At 41.0% G+C, this 17,172-nt stretch overlaps 1 protein-coding gene and 1 pseudogene across 1 annotated transcript in view; one reads left to right on the forward strand and one right to left on the reverse strand.

Annotated features, from left to right (window-relative positions):
• Positions 1 to 17,172, reverse strand: part of LOC106971464 (procathepsin L-like) — a 298,037-nt gene that overhangs the window by 65,012 nt on the left and 215,853 nt on the right. The gene's annotated exons all lie outside the window — the stretch shown is intronic.
• The window catches only part of LOC106971450 (tyrosine-protein phosphatase non-receptor type 2-like), a 32,057-nt pseudogene continuing 15,478 nt past the window's right edge, over positions 594 to 17,172 (forward strand).

Consider the following 17,172-nt stretch of genomic DNA (forward strand, 5'->3'; position numbering starts at 1 on the left):
TGTTGAGTTGTATCAGTTCCGTATATATTTTAGATATTAACCCTTTATTGGATATGTCATTTATAAATGTCTTCTCCCAGAGAGACAATGGATCTTTGAAGAACTGAAAAAAATCAGGAAAATTTAACTCCAGGAGATTCAATCAGTAGGTAATTCTGAACAGGATTTGGACTGGGTGCGAAATTAGGAATAAGTAACAGGGTTGTTTATACAGCCGTCTGGGCTCTGAATCCCCTTCTCTGGTGACGAGAAGGTCTCTGTCTCCTGGCGCAGGGAGGGCGCCTGCCACAGGGAGAGTTCTTTCCTGCTTTCAGGGGAATGGGGGAGGGTCTGAGTGTCTTAAGTAATTTTTATTTATAATAATCAAAATGCCAAAGTGGCACATTTCTGGCAACTGCCCTTGGCCCCTACACCTTCACGGCGTGACCCTGGAAAAGCCCCTCCAACATGAAGGGCCGGCCTGGCTGTTCCTGCATCAGCAGCCGCTAGATGGCAGCCAGGCTGTAAAACCCAGAGGGATGTCAGGGGAAGTGAGCCTCAAAGTGGAATGCCTTCCTTGAAGGATACAACGAGGACGTTTCCAGTTGCGCAAGATGAGAAACGTTCTGGAGAAGGCTGGTGGTGGTGGTGCACAGCAATGCCCACGTACCGGCTGCCTCTGGGCCGCGCAGGTATATATAACTAAAATGAACAATCTTATTTTATGCTTCTTTTACCACAGTTTTTAAAAAATGAAGTCAAAAAAGATAAAGCTGAAACTTAAAAGTATCCGGGAATATTTTAGCTTGCGGAGGAATATGCAAGGTTGACAGTTGTGTTTAGAGAATCCAGCAAAGCAGGGCCCCCAAAGAAGGGGGATGGGGATAGAAAAAAAGATAGATTGCTGTTTTGGAAGAACTTGGTATTTCAGAAACAACCTTTAAAGTGGTTCTGTAGGAAAAGAAGGTAAGAATTTTGTTTGGCCTCTATCTTTTGTTTGCTGTGAATCTTCCCCCCCCTCGCCCCCTCCCCCGTTTGAATGCATACACGGGATAAAGGCCATAAGGACTTTGGATTCTTGAGGACTTAATCAGGCCCAATTGCTTATGAGGTTGTCTGATTCATGGTCCCTAGACATTTGCTGAGCACCTATCATGGGCACCAGCCCCGGGCTCATGACAGGGGCACAAGGTGGATGACAATGTACCTGCTCACAGAGCCAGTCATGGGGCTCAACTCCACAGCTGCCTGAAAAACTGGCCCTGGGGGGTTATTTTCAGGGATTGGAGCTGTATTTTGGGTAGCTACCTGAAAGCAAGATCAGACTTGATGTTTGCAGCCAAAGGTCATGTGCTGCTTCGAGGCTGGGGCCTCAACCCCCTCAGGCCTGGGACTCAGCAGCTTCCAGACACAGGCCAGGACAGGGACAGGAGCACAGTCCCGGATGAATACCCTGGAGGAGGGAGAAGGAGGAGCCCCTAAAAGGGGTTTTAAGGAATGGCGAGGCCCCTGTCATGGGCACCTCTGGAAATGTGTGTGGCAGGAGCAGGAAATGAACCAGGGGACAGCTGCTAATCTCCCCAAACCCCAGCCTCAGTTGCTTGCTGATCATTACTGTTGCTCACAGGGCCAAGTCTTTGCTCCTAAGGAATGAAGAAGACTGTGGGCGTAAGGAGGAGGGGCAGGAAAGAAGTTCCACAAGTTTCTAGAGCAGAGTTTCCCCACAGATGGGGCTGTGATGTGCCCTGCCTCTAGGGACTGATGTTTGGTGAGGGGGCCTGGCCGGTGTCCAAGGCTGTAACTCCAGCCTGCAGGGCTCCTGTCAGGGGCACAGAGAAGGGCCTAAGGCCAGCTCTGGGTAGATGATGTTCCTTGTCCCCTTGAAATCACAGAATTTACAACTGAAAGAGACTTACAGATGGTTTGCTTCAACTCAGTCTTGGGATCTGGAGACAAAGGGTTTAAGAGATTGAGACAAAATTGTGCCATCAATTACTAACAACTCATACTAAGTGTCAGGCCATCTTCCCACACCTGGGGGCCTGCTATTCTCCTGTGCTAAGTATTTATATGGTAATGTAGTGTGTGTGTGTGTTGAGTGTACACTTATATGTGAATACTGTGAAAGTGTGTATGCATACGTGTGCATTTGTCTATAAATGTTTGTGTGTGCATGTGTGTGTTGTGTGTGTGTGTATTTTGTGTCTGTGTTTCATGAGTCAAGGGTTTTTCTGGCTCTAAAGACCTGTTCTCATGGCCAAGAGCTGTGACCCTCACTGATTTATCCATGAGTGCCCATTTCCCACAGTCAGGGTGACTAATAGAACACCCCGAGAACTTTTTCTAAAAATATATGAATTTGTTAATTAACTGTTGACACACTTTATAATGCTTTTTTGCTACATTATCTTACCATATAACAGCTTTTATAATGTGAAGTTTTAGTAGGAATGGAAAGAAAATTCAATCTTCCTACCATGATGAAAGACAAAAATGATTAGTCAATATTATAGTTGTTGATATTTTTGAAAACCTCCAGCTTCAAAACTCACTATTGGTAATACTGTAAGAATTTTGAAGATTTTTTTCAATTCTGGAAAACTTCTATCAAGTTAGATATTTTTTTCATATGTAAGCTTTAGAATCTTCAGACATGTGAAGATTTCTCATCTAGTGACCTATTTTGAGTGTTCATTGATTGTTGACTCTCATTAACCACTCTATGGGGGTTTGCGTCCTTCATCTGGTTTGAGGGGCTGAGATCCTTTGCGGGCTCCCCTTGCTGGGGATGCATTTTCACTAGTGCTCTGGGCTCTTTTCCATATGAGACTCCCTTACCACCTGGCTCAGGTCCCCATTTCTCCAGCCTCCTCATGTCTCTGCACCTGGGAGCCTGCCGTCCAGCTGGGCCCTGCCTGCACTCCCATTGGGAAATGACTGGAAGACTTTATTGGTCAACAGGGGCAGTGAATAGTGAGGACCCCACGAAAGACCCTTCCGTATAGAGAACACACAGTCCTAGGACAAACATGCAAAACTGGCTATCTTCTAGAATGTTCCGATTGTTTCTCTTGGTGACATCTAACTTACACCCCATAAACTGGACAAAGTGCACTTACGACTTGATTAGGTGTCATTCATCATTTTGGCAAAATGCTGTCCTGAAGATAAATACAAATAAATTTTACTACCTCAGTTCCCAAAGTGTGTAGTTTGAGTCTGTTTTCCAATGAAGATGAGCTTCTCATTTACTGACTCTGGAACCCTGAGCAGCTCTCCTGTGTGTCAGAGGTTCCCATACTTTGGGATTTTCATGGAATAGTAAAATTTCATGAAGAACATGGAGACTGAGACTTCATTTTGCAAAGTAAGACTGCTTACAAAGAGCAATGGGTACCAGGGTGTGTGGAGGGCTCAGTTGGTTAAGTGTCTGACTCGATTTCAGCTCAGGTCTTGATCTCAAGGTTTCTGCAATTGAATCCCGTGTCCAGCTCTGTGTCGGGCTCTGTGCTGACAGTGCAGAGCCTGCTTGGGATTCTCTGTTTCCTTTTCTCTCTGCCCCTCCCCTGCTCCTTCTCTCTCTCTCTCTCTCTCTTTCAATATAAATAAATAAACATTTAAAAAAAAAAGAAGAGCAACAATTCCTATTTCTTTTGTCATCACAAAGCATGTTTAATTTTAATTACTTAAAGTAATTAATTTTATGTTAATTATTTAATTATTTATAATGTCACTTTAAAAAAGAAGAATAGATTGAAAAAATGAGGAAAGTTAGAGTCTGGGAATACTTGGCTATTTCTTTAAATTGAATAATTTAATCGTGGGCGAAAAAATAATCCAGTGGCTCTTATTTCTGTTTTCTAGATTTGTGACCAGTTTGTTCTGGGCAGTGTGGTTTTAAACTTCATTGTTATGCTTTTTCCAGAAAAAGCGGTGTATAGAAGTACAAAGAAAGCCCCACAGGCCCATTCCCATGGAATATTTAGAGGCCATGTGGGTTCCATCACCCGATGCTATAAAACTCACCTCCTGTCCCACAGGCTGGACCTCACTTTGGGAAGCACAGTGATTCTGGCTGCTCTTGAAACACGCTCACAGATCTCAGCGTTAGTAGGAAACCTGGAGTCATGCACATGTCAGACCACAGCCCTGTCATGAAACACAGGGGTCAGTGCATCTCTGTTCCATAGACACGGGGATGGAGAATGGGAAGAACAGGTTTTAATCCCTGAGTATCCTGACACTTGCCGTCTAAACTTCCCGTCCCTGTCCTTCCTTCCACATTACATAGAAGCCTGGAATCCTCATCCATGATAGCCACGTAAACATTTGTTAACACAGTTATCATGCTGCTTGCTGACATCTTTCATTTCCTGAAGACGAGCACAGTGGGAGACAAAACGATTGTGAGTCGGGATGGCCTAGGTCCCACCCAGCTTCTCCTGAGCTTCTGGCATTTGGAAGGATGGTTTGTCCTTCCATAAAGCCTGGCTTTTTATTGAAAGGCAAGAGCTCAAAGCCTGAATATTTGACTCTTATTTTCATCTCTCCTTTACTACACTTCCCAAGGCAATGGATGCTTCTGGTGAATCAAGAGTGGGTTGCATAAAATAAAGTCAATAAAAATGAACATAAGCCTTCCAAAAATGTTAGCCTCATCACAGTTGAAATTGGAGGGCTGGGAGGAGAGGGGAGTGGGGAGTTAGTGTTTCATGGGGACAGAGTTCAGTTTGAGATGAGGAATGTTCTGGAAATGGATGGTGGTGAGGGTTGCAACAATGTGACTGCACTAAATGAAAATGGTTAAAAGGGGTCAATTTTGTTATGCGTATTTCATCACAGTAAAAAGCAATTCAACTTGCTTCCCAGTGAGCAGGTGAGTGTGGGAAGTTGTTTCCCTCTCTCCTGGAAAAAGAACAAGCAACAAGTCGGGCACGATGGTGGCGTGTGGTCTCAGGAGGGCAGTGCTGACCTCCTGGGGTCCAGCTCCCTGGTGCAGTCCTGTGAGTGTGACCAGCCAGCTGGGACCTTCTGCTGCCCCACCTGTCTGGATCACAAGCTCTGAGCAAGCAGGGGTGCAGCAGGCTGTGTATCTTCCCTGCAACAGCATATTTCCTGTCCGGCCCCTGGAAATACATGTGTGGTGTGTATATTGCCCTATGGTGCCTGGAAAAGGCTGCTGTGGGCCCACATTTCACCTGTGTTCAACCCAAGCCCTGTGTGGCTGGGGCAGGATCTTCTCCTGTACAGATGATTATAGGCACCAAGCCTGACGTTTCTAGTAACACCATTTGGCACAGGTTGGATTGGATATTGCCCAGGCTGCTGGGATTCCTCTGAACTCATTGAGCCTCCACTATGTGAATCAGGGGGCATCAACTGAGAAGAGTTCCCTTTGCAACAGGAAAGCATACAAGTCAGGTGGAGGAGACTAGAGGGTGGGGAAGTAGTCCAGACACAGGAACCCAAAGCTGAGCGCACGTGGCTGGTATGACAAAAATGTCTTAGCCCATTAGAGAGTCTGACATTTTCTTTAATTGTCTGTAAACCTTTATCCTTGTTAATGGCTGAGTAGAACTAGAAGAGAACTATCATATTTCACTATTCTTCTTAAAATAAAATGTGACTTGTAAGTACTCAAGTAAAATCTAGTCTCTTTGTTTCTTTAAGGAGCTTCTCCTCCCCATACCTGTACAAGTGTCCTGGAGTCTTAGGGACAACTGTATTTGCTGCCCTTTGTCATCCCAGGATGTGTGACCTGATCATTTTGTGGCCAAAGGCAGTGCCTGAGAATCTTCCAGAGCCACCCGTTCTAGGCCCAAGCCATGCACAGCCTGAATGCAAGCAGACTCCTGCCCTTGGCCTTTGAGAACCCCCTGCCCTTTCCCAGTATTGGGGAGACACTTCTCCCTTCTCGTCCATAGACAATGGACACTTCATACCTTGATGACAGTGACCTTAAAGGACATTTTCCTTTTGGGCCCTGGGATTAGGACACCCTTTTTCTCTCTTCAAAGCTTGGTGCTCAAGACTCTTGTGGACTCAGGAATTGTATTCAGGATGTCAAATGCTGAACAGTGACTCTTTCCTCTTTTTGTTCCTGCTATTCAAATCCTGATCTTCTGTGGGACAAAGATGTCCCTGACTGTAGAGGGGTCATGTCCCCAGAAAAGAAACATAAGCCTGAAAAGAACACTGACATTTCTGAAAGTATCACTGTCATGTGTAACATAGGTCTGCAGGCCGCTACAGGGCCTCTCTCAACATCTGATACAGTCTTCCCTCAGCCCTGACAACCACACCTCAGAACCTACTCTAGAAGAAATAACTCAGGGGTGGAGGAGTTTTCTGCTAGGACAAGAGAGTTGTGGTTCCTGGGGGGAGAAGGGAGGATCTCCCCATGAATCAGTGCAAGTCACAAAGGAGGCACTTTCCAGAAATGTTGAATGGACACAGTGACAGAGGGTTAGGGACTGTGCCAGGGGTAATGATGTGGGGCCCCAGGGAGGACTGTGGTCCCTTGGTTGCTGTCCCCAGGACTGCAGCATAGATCATTAGCTGTTGTCCTCTGCATTCTCTTTGATTATCTTTAATGACTGCCAGCCTTCAATCCCGGGGCTGGTTCTACTGTGTGGTGCTATGTGCTATGTGCTGGCTAGTGCAGAATTAATTCTATGAGAGAAGGTAGGCTGCTAATATTCTATCAACATGATGGTAATTTTTATCTTTATTTTCAAGGCTTCAGGACTTCTTCACATAGTTCCAGAGTTCTTGACCATGATTGTGCTGTACTGGCTATCAAATATTATGCTCTCAAGTTTGAATTTAGAGGCCTTGATCATTAAACTTCTTTGTCTTCAGTGGGACTTCATGGCTAAATGTCAGTTCACCTTTCCACACATCACTTCTGAGACAATCCTGGGTGATCCTGATAGTTGTTAACCAGCAGAGTGTGACCCCAAATCCAACAACCATAATGGGGGCCTCTCAGCCCTGGCACCTCTGGCAATCAGATGATACCCATGGGTCCTGTCTCACAATAATGCTCTCAAATGTTTGAAATAAAATACATGTACTAACAAGGTAACTGGATATTGAAATATATTTATCAAAATATATCAATCAAATTGGGTAACATGATAATATGTGTACCTCCAGTGGGGGATCTTCTAAGTGTTCTAACTTCAAAATAGTGACAAGAGTAAATACTTTTATAAGATATCTAGACCAACCATAATTGATATGAAATATCTGATTTCCTATGATGACAAAGTCATGGGTACTGTAAATATTACTCTGATTTGTTGGTGACATATATAGTTGAAGGGAATGTTAATTTTTAGTCAAGAACAGTAAAAAGAATCATTTCTTCCCTACAAATTCATGGCCTTTGTCATGAATTGTATTCTGCCCCAAATTCATATGCTAAAGTCTAATGCCCAATGTGACCTTGTTTGGATAGAAAGCATTTTAAGATGTAATTGATGTCAAATGAGGCCATAGGGTCAGGTCCTAATATGATAGGTTGGTAACTTTGTAAGAACATGAACAGAAACAGATCTCTCTCTCTCTCAGTCTGTGTCTTCCTAGCTCACATAGCAAGGAAAGGCCATTTGAGGACACCACAAGAAGCTGGCCATGTACAAGACAGTAAGAGAGCTCTTACCATAAAGCCAATCCTCTATCACATTCAGCTTGAACTTTCAAGCCTCCAGAACTGTGAGACATAAATTTCTATTATTTCAGCCACCCAGTCTGTGATATTTTGTTATGGTAGCCTGGCTAGCCAAAGACAGTTTAAGACAGGCTAAGACTAAGAAAGGACCCACCCCTATCTCCCCTCTTTGCTTCTAGACCTGTAAATAGAGTCTAGTCCCAACAGGCCCCTAAAGGTGAGGTATGAAGTGTGACCCATGAGGAGGTGCACTATACTCCAAAGGAACTACTCGAGTTTTCTAACTTATGTAACCAACTCTGGGGAACATGTATAAGAATGGATCTTAAGGGAGTGAGGCAGTGGGGAGAAGAACATATACTTGGATAAGAATGAATTCATTGATGTGAATTCATATCTCTTCTCCCTAAGAAGAGGTTCTGCATTTAATGTTGCAGCTTGGGTCTAGCAGTTTGTTTGGTTGGTTGTGATACACGGACCAAAAGATCCATAGTGAGTGAGTTGGAAATGCCGGACCTGCCCTGGTTTAATGTAGAGGCAGGGATTCACAGGTATAGGAAGGTTGGAATGTTAGATTGGATTTATCACTTAAGACATTCACACCCACACTGGGAGGATGCAGAAGACGTATTTTTACCACCTTGTGAGAAATGAATTTGTGACAGGCCCAGTGGCAACACTCAGCAGCCCAAGGCAGGGCCGGTGCCATCACTGTGATGGACAGCAGAGTCAGAGCAGCAATCAGAATTGTCTGCCTCATGCACACCTGTGGTGTTGGCTGGTTGATCACAGTGTTCCTAGAACTAAAATAGATAAAAAGACTGCTAAATTTTAATGAAACAGAAAAATTCCAAGTCAAGTGAACAAGAAGCTACCCTGAATCACAAAACAGAAGATAATACCTCTCAATCATTCCCAGACTTGAGTCAGTTTATAGACCCAGAACCCTTGAATGAAGGGGAGTCTAGGTCCCCCTAAGGAAGGACACTGGCACACTACCAAAAATTATCCTGTTTATCTTTCTACCAGCTATCCCCAATGTACCTATGGCATTTTACCAGGATAACTCTACATTGGAAATAATTAGACCTTCTAAGGACTACTAGACACTCTGAATTGGCACTAATTCCAGACCTCAAATATCACCATGGTCCAATAGAGTATAGGCCCATGGAAGTCAGGCAATCAATGGGGTTTTGCACAGTTCCATTTCCCATTGGGCCTGATAGGTCTTGAAACCATCCTGTGGTTATTTCCCTGGTGCTAGAATGCATAACTGAAATAGATATATATAGCCATATATCTGGCAGAATCCCCACATTGGTTCCCTGATGGGAAGTGAGGATGATTATGGTGGGAGAGTCAAGTGGAAGCCACCAGAACTGCCTCTACCTGAGAAAACAACCAAAAGCAACATCACATTCCTGGAGAGGTTGCAGCGATTAGTGCCACCATCAAGTAATTTAAGGGTGCAGGTGTGGTAATTCCCACCACGTCCCTATATGCCTCTCCTATTTGGCCTGTGGAGAAGACAGATGTATTTTGGAGAACATGGGTTATCATAAGCTAAACTAGGTGGTGGCTTTAGTTGCAATGAAAACCAAATGTACTTGCATTAGTTGAGCAGATTAACACTACTCCTGGTATTGGTGAGCATCTTTGATCTGGCCAAATGCCCTTTTTCTAATCCCTGTCATAAGACAACCAGAAGCAGCTTGCTTTTAGCTAGAAAGGTCAGCAATACACTAAGCGTGTCCTACCTAAGGGATGTATACACTTTCCAGTCCTATGTCATAGTTTAGTTTCCTTGGATCATGATTACCCCTCCTTTCCAGAAGATACCACTGTGGTCCATTACACCTGTGACATTATGTTGATTGGACCTCTGAGCAAGAAGTAGCAACTTCTCCAGACATATTCATAAGACTTTTATGTGTTAGAGGATGGGAAATAAATCAGACAAAAAATCAAGAACCTCTACTTCAGTGAAATTTCTGGGTGTCCAGTGGTATGGGGCAGGGTGAGATATCACACCTAAGGGGAAGGATAAGTTGTTGCTTTTTTTTACAACCAAAACAGAGGTACAAGGTTACCTTTGGATTTTAGAGGCAACATATTCCTCATTTGGATATGTTACTCCAGCCTATTTCCTGAGTGACCCAAAATACTGCTTCTGTGAGTGAGGTAAGAATAAGGTTCAGTTGCTATTCAGGCCACTTGGCCACTTGGGTCGCATCCAATGGTGCTTGAAGCATCAGTGGCAGATAGGGGTGCTCTTTGGAACTTTTGCCAGTCCCCTATAGGTGAATCACAGCACAGACCCTGAGGATTTTAGAGGAGAACCCTACTCTCCTTTTGATAAGTAGGTCTTGGTCTACCTTATCATGCCTTAGTAGAGACGGAAAGTTTAACCACAGGTCATTAGATTACAGTGGGACCTGGGATGCCTATCATTCATGGATGTTATCTGATGCACCAAGCCATAAAGTTGGACATGCACATCAACACTCCTTCATCAGATGGAAGTGGTATGTGCACAATCAGGCCTAAGTAGGCCCTGAAGGCACAAGTAGGTTATTTACCTTAGGAAGGGGCCCAAATGCCCACGTACCCAACCTCTGCCTTCTCTTTCCAACCTGCACTTATGGCCTTACTGAGATCTCTCTATAGTCTGTTGATAGAGAAAGAGAAGACTGGGGCTTAGTTTACAGTTGGTTCTCTATGATGGGCAAGCACCACCCAAAAATAGACAACTGTAGCACTGAAGCTCCTTTGGGACATATTTGAACAGTGGGGAAGGGAGATCCTATCTGTGGACAGAACTTCTAGTGGTGCATGTAGTTTTTCCCTTTGCTTGGAAGGAGAAATGGCCAGACATGGGATTATATTCTGACTCATGAGCTTGGCTGATGGTTTAGTAGGATGACCAGAGACTTGGAAGGACCATGATTGGATAAATGGCCCCAAGGAAATTTAGGGAAAAGGTATGTGGGTAAACCTCTCTTAATGGGTAGAAAATATGAAGATATCTGTGTCTCGTGTGAATGCTTACCAAAGGGTGAACTCAGCAGAGGAGGATTTTAATAGGAGGAGTGGGTAAGATGACCTGTTCTATGAATAGCATTCAGCTTCTTTCCCCAGCTACCCCATTCATTGCCCAACAGGCCCATGAACAAAGTGGCCATGGTGGCAGGGATGGAGGTTGTGCATGGGCTCAGCAACATGGACTTCTACTCACAAAGGTAACCTGGCCATGGCACTGCTGAGTGCCCAATCTGCTGGCAGCAGAGACCAACACCGAGTCCCTGATATGACACCATTCTCCAGGGTGATCAGCCAGCTACATGGTGGCAGGTTGATTACATTGGACCACATCTGTCATGGAATGGGCAGTCTTCTGTTCTTCCTGGAACAGTCTGAATACAGCAGATTTGCCTTCCTTGCACAAAATGCTTCTGCCAAAACTACAAATCCATGGATTTGTAGAATGCCTTATCCACAGTCAGGGTATTACACACAGCATTTCTGTGTTCAAGGACCACACTTTGCAGCCAATGAAGTGCAGTAATGGTCCCATGCTCATGGAACTCATTGGTATTATGTTCCCTGCCATCCAGAATAGCTGGCTTGATAGAATGGTGGAATGACCTTTTGAAGGCTCAATTACAGTGCCAACATGGTGGCAATACATTTAAAGCTAAGGTAAGGTTCTCTAGGAGTTTGTATGTGGTGTGAATCAGCATCCAATATGGTGCTTTTTCCCCAACAAACAAGATAAAAAGGTCTGAGAATTAAGGGGTGGAAATGGAAATGGCACCACTCACTATTACCTCTAGTGACCTACTAGTAAATTTTTGTTTATTGTTCTTATAACCTTATGCTCTTCTGGCCTAGATATCTTAGTTTAAGAAGAAAATAGTGAAGTCACACAACAGTGAAGCTATTGGTGTGGAAGTTAATACTACCTCCCAGCCACTTTGGGTTCCTCATGCCTCTGAGTCAACAGGTAAAGAAGGAGCTCATTTGTGTGAATGTTCCTTACTTGCTACTCCGCAGTGGAGGTAAGGAAGGGTATGTCTGGAATACAAGAGATCTCTCTGGGTGGCCTATTATTAAGGTCAATGGAAAATTACAACAGTCCAATCTAGGCAGGACTAATAATGGCCTGGACCCATAAGAGATGAAGGTTAGGGTCACCATATCGTGTAAAGAACCACAACTAGCTCAGGTGCAAACTGAAGGTTAAGGAAATACAGAATGCCTAATGGAAGAAAGTAGTTATAAATACCAGCTATGTAGGACCACGTGACCAGTGCCAGTGATGGAGACTGTAATCGTCATGAGGATTTCCTTTCTATTTTGTTATGAATACATTTCTGTTTGTGTATATGTGCGTGAGCATAGAATATTAAATTTTAATTTAATTTAATTTTTTAGAGAGAGAGCAAGGGAGCAAGTGTGGGAGTGGGGCAGAAGAAGAGAGAGAGAGAGAGAGAATCCCACAACCCTGGGATCATGACCTGAACTGAAATCGAGAGTCGGTCACTCGACTCACCCAGCCACCCGTTTAATTTTTATTTTATTTTATTTATTTATTTTTTTTATATTTTTATTTATTTTTGAGACAGAGCATGAGCAGGGGAGGGGCAGAGAGAGAGGGAGACACAGAATCTGAGGCAGGCTCCAGGCTCCGAGCTGTCAGCACAGAGCCCGATGTGGGGCCCGAATCCACAGACTGAGAGATCATGACCTGAGCTGAAGTCGGACGCTCAACCGACTGAGCCACCCGGGCGCCCCTTTAATTTTTATTTTAATTCCAGTATAATTAGCATACAGTGTTATATTAGTTTCAGGAGTACAATAAAGAGATTCAACAATTCTGTATATTACTCAGTGCTCATCAAGATGAGTGTACTCTTAATCCCATTTACCTATTTGACCCATCCCCCACACCCTCCTCCCCTCTGGTAACCATCTCTTTGTTCTTTATAGTTAAGAATCTTTTTGGGGGGATTGCCTCTTTTTTCCCCCTTTGTTCATTTGGTTTCTTAAATTCCACATATGAGTGAAATCATGTAGTATTTGTCTTTCTCTGACTGTCTTATTTTGCTTAGCATTATACTCTATAGCTCTATCCATGTTGTTGTAAATGACAAGATTTCATTCTTTTTTAATGGCTCAATATATTATGCCTTAATATATACATATCTTGAGTCATATATGTATACATATATATACACACACACATCCATATATATAAGTTTGTATTTATACATATTATGTATGTATACATTTATATACATATTATAAATATATATATAAAATAGAAGCAGCCCAAGTGTCCACTGATAGGTGAACGGATAAAGAAGATGCAGTACACAACAGTGCATGAGTGTTTTTTTTCCTCCACATCCTCATTAATGCTGGTGGTTTCTTGTGTTTTTGATTTCAGTCATTCTGGTAAGTTGTGAGGTGATATCTCTTTGTAGCTTTGATTTGCATTTCCCTGATGATGAGAGATGTTGAGCATTTTTCCATGTCTGTTGACCAGTTGAATGTCTTCTTTGGAGAAATGTCTGTTCATGTCTTCTGCCCATTTTTTAAATCAGATTATTTGTTATTTGGGTGTTGAGTTCTGTAGGTTTTTTATATATTTTGGATACTAAGCCTTTACTGGATATGTCATTTGCAAATATCTTCTCCAATTCCATAGATTGCCTATTAGTTTTGTTGATTGTTTGCTTTGCTGTGCAGAAGATTTTATTTTGATGTAGTCCCAATAGTTTATTCTTGCTTTTGTTTCCCTTGCCTCAGGTGTCATATGTAAAAATGTCAGTGAAATTAGTGCCTGTGCTCTCTTCTAAGATTTTTATGGTTCCAGGTCTGGTATCCATTCAGGACCTTAATCCATTTTGAGTTTATTTTTGTATATGGTGTAAGTAAGTGTTCCAGTTTCATTCTTTTGCATATTGCTGTCCAGTTTTCCCAACACCATTTGTAAGAGATTCTTTTTCTCATTGCAAGTTCTTGCCTTTGTCAAAGATTAACTGACCATATAATCATGGGTTTGTTTCTGGACTTTCTATCTTGTTCTATTGATCTATGTGTCTATTTTTGTGCCAGTACCATACTGTTTTGATTACCATACTGTTTTGATAACTACAGCTTTGTAGTATAACTTGAAATCTGGAGTTGTGATACTTCCAGCTTTAATTTTCCTTTTCAAGATTGGTTTGGCTATTCAAGGTCTTTTGTGGTTCCATACAAATGTTAGGATTGTTCATTCTAGCTCCGTGAAAAATGCTGTTGGTATTTTGATGGGATTGCATTAAATATGTAGATTGCTTTGCGCAATATGGACATTCAAACAATATTTTTTCTTCTGATCCATGGAATATCTTCCATTTGTTTATGTCATCTTCAATTTCTTTCATCAATGTTTTATAGTTTTCAAAGTAGAGGTCTTTCATCTCCTGCTTAAGTTTATTCCTAGGTATTTTATTGTTTTTGGTGCAATTGTAAATTAATTTGTTTCCATAATTTCTTTTTTCTGCTGCTTCATTGTCAGTGTATAGAAATATGACAGATTTCTGTACATTGATTTTGTATCCTGTGAATTTACTGAATTCATCTATCATTTCTCTAGTAATTTTTGGTGGAGTCTTTAGGATTTTATTATGTCATCTGCAAATAGTTAAAGTTTTACTTTTTCCTTACTGATTTATTACTTTTTCTTGTCCGGTTGGTGTGACTAGGACTTCCAGTACTATGTTGAATAAAAGTAGTGAGAGTGAACATCCTTGTCTTGTTCCTGACCTTAAGGGAAAAGCTCTCAGTTTTTCACCATTAAGAATGCTATTAGCTGTGGGTTTTTGTACATGACCTTTATTATATTGAGATATATTCCCTCTAAACCTACTTTGTTGAGGTTTCTTTTTTTTAAATCATGAATAGATTTACTTTGTCAAAGATTTTCCTGCATCTACTGAAATGATCATATGGCTTTTACCCTTTCTTTTCTTGATGTGATGTATCACATTCATTGATTTGTGAATATTGAACCATGTTTGCATCCCAGGATTAAATCCCACTTGACCATGGTGAATGAGTTTTTATGTATTGTTGGATTTGGTTTGCTAGTATTTTGTTGAGGATTTTTGCATATGTTTATAATAGATATTGATCTGTAGTTCTTTTTTTTATGTGTGTGGTGTCTTTTGTTTTGGTATCAGGGTAATACTGGCCTCATAGAATGAATTTGGAAGTTTTCTTTTCTTTTCTATTTTTGGGATAATTTGAGAAGAATAGGTTTTAACTCTTCTTTCAATGTTCAGTAGAATTCACTGTCTGGTCCTGGACTTTTTTTTGTTGGGAGTTTTTGATTATTGATCCAATTTCATTATTGGTAATTGGTCTGTTCAAATTTTCTATTTCTTTCTGATTCATCTTTGGGAGGTTATGTGTTCCTAGGAATTTATCCATTTCTTCTAGGTTGTTTAGTTTGTTGGCATATAATTTTTTGTAATATTCTCTTACAATCTTTTCTATTTCTGTGGGATCAGTGGTTATTTCTCCTCTTTCATTTCAGATTTTGTTTATTTGAGCTCTCTCTCTTTCTCTCTGTGATGAGTTTGGCTAAAGGTTTATCAATTTTGTTGATGTTCTTAAATGAACCAGTTCCTGGTTTCATTTATCTATTCTATTGTTTCCTTGTTTTTAGTTTCTATTTTGTTTGTTTCTGTTCTAATCTTTATTTTTTACTTCTTTCTACTGGTTTGGGGTTTTGTTTGTTCTTCTTTTTGTAGATCCTTTAAGTGTAAGGTTAGATTATTTACTTGGAATTTTTCTTCCTTCTTGATGTAGGCCTGTACTGCTGTAAACTTCCATCTTAGAGCAGCTTTTGCTGCATCCCAGAGATTTTGGAATGTTGTATTTTCATTTTCATTTTCTCTATGTATTTTTAAATTTCCTCCTTTATTTCTTGGTTAACCTGTTCATTGTTTAGTAGCATGTTATGTAAACTCCATGTATTTGTGGTCTTTCCAGGGTTGTTGTTGTTTTTTTTTTTTTTTTTTTTGTGATCGATTTCTAGTTTCATAGCATTGTTTTCAGAGAAGATGCATGGTATGACTTTGACGTTTTTGAATTTGTTGAGACATATTTTGTGATCTATTCTGGAGAATATTCTATGTGTACTTGAGAAGAATGTGTATTCTGCTGTTTTAAGATGGAATGTTCTGAATATATCTGTTAAATTCATCTGGTCCAAGGTGTTACTTAATGCCACTGCTTCCTTGTTGATTTTTCTCTTTGGACGATCTGTCCATTGATGTAAGTGGGGTGTGAAAGTCCCCTACTATTATTAGATTACTATCAATTAGTTCCTTTATGTTTGTTATTAACTGCTTTAGGTATTTGGGTGCTTCCATGTGGGGTTCATACACATTTATAATTGTTAATATATTCTTATTGGATTATTCTGTTTATGATTATATAGTATCCTTCTTTGTCTCTTGTTACAGTCTTCGTTTTAAAGTCTATTTTGTCTGGCTTTCTTTTTATATCCATCTGCATGATAATTGTTTCTCTATCCTTTCACTTTGAATCCGCAGGTGACTTTATGTCTGAAATGAGTCTCTTGCAGGCAGTATATAGAAGGATCTTGTTCTTTTATCCATTCTGTCCCACTATGTCTTTTGATTGGAGTGTTTAGTCCATTTAAATTCAAAGTAATTATTGATAGATATGTACTTATTAGTATTTTGTTACTTATTTTATGTTTTGTTGTTGCTGTTTTTCTCTGTTCTTTTCTTCCCTTGCTCTCTTCTCTCATGAGTATTTGGCTTTCTTTAGTGATATACTCAGATTCCTTTCTCTTTATTTTTGCTTATCTATTACTGGTTATTAATTTGTAGCTACCTTTATTCTGCACATAGCAGTTCATATTAAGTTGATGGTTGCTCAAATTTGAACCCATTCTTGACTCCTCTCCCTCCACACACATTTTAAATATATGGTGTCATACTTTACACCGTTTTATTTTGTGAATTTCTTAACTGATTTTTACAGATATACTAATTTTTTACTGCTTTTGTGCTTTCCACTTCTCTTACTTTTACTTATGGGCTTTCCTTTTCACTCAAAGAGTCACCTTTAACATTTCATGTAAGTCTGGTTTAGTGGTTATGGATTCCTTTAACTTTTGTTTGTCTGGGAAACTTTTTATCTTTCTTCTATTCTGAATGATAACCTTGCTGGATAGAATATTCTTGACTATAGATTTTTTCCTTTCAGCACTTTGAATATATCATATATCATGGTATTTTTTGTTGATTTTCATTATACTATTTACTTATCAAGGAGATAAATACATATCATTCCAGAACCTTATCTCCTCTTTGGGGAAAGGAATTAGTGCTTTTTCATTGCATCAGCTTAGTTGAGCCATGTTAGGCAGAATTATGCCTCATATCCCAGGAAGATTTCCTGCCCCAGGGCACAGATTTGAGGTCAGGGCC

The sequence above is a fragment of the Acinonyx jubatus genome, chromosome D4, assembly GCF_027475565.1.
Source record: "Acinonyx jubatus isolate Ajub_Pintada_27869175 chromosome D4, VMU_Ajub_asm_v1.0, whole genome shotgun sequence".
NCBI classification, from domain to species: domain Eukaryota; kingdom Metazoa; phylum Chordata; class Mammalia; order Carnivora; family Felidae; genus Acinonyx; species Acinonyx jubatus.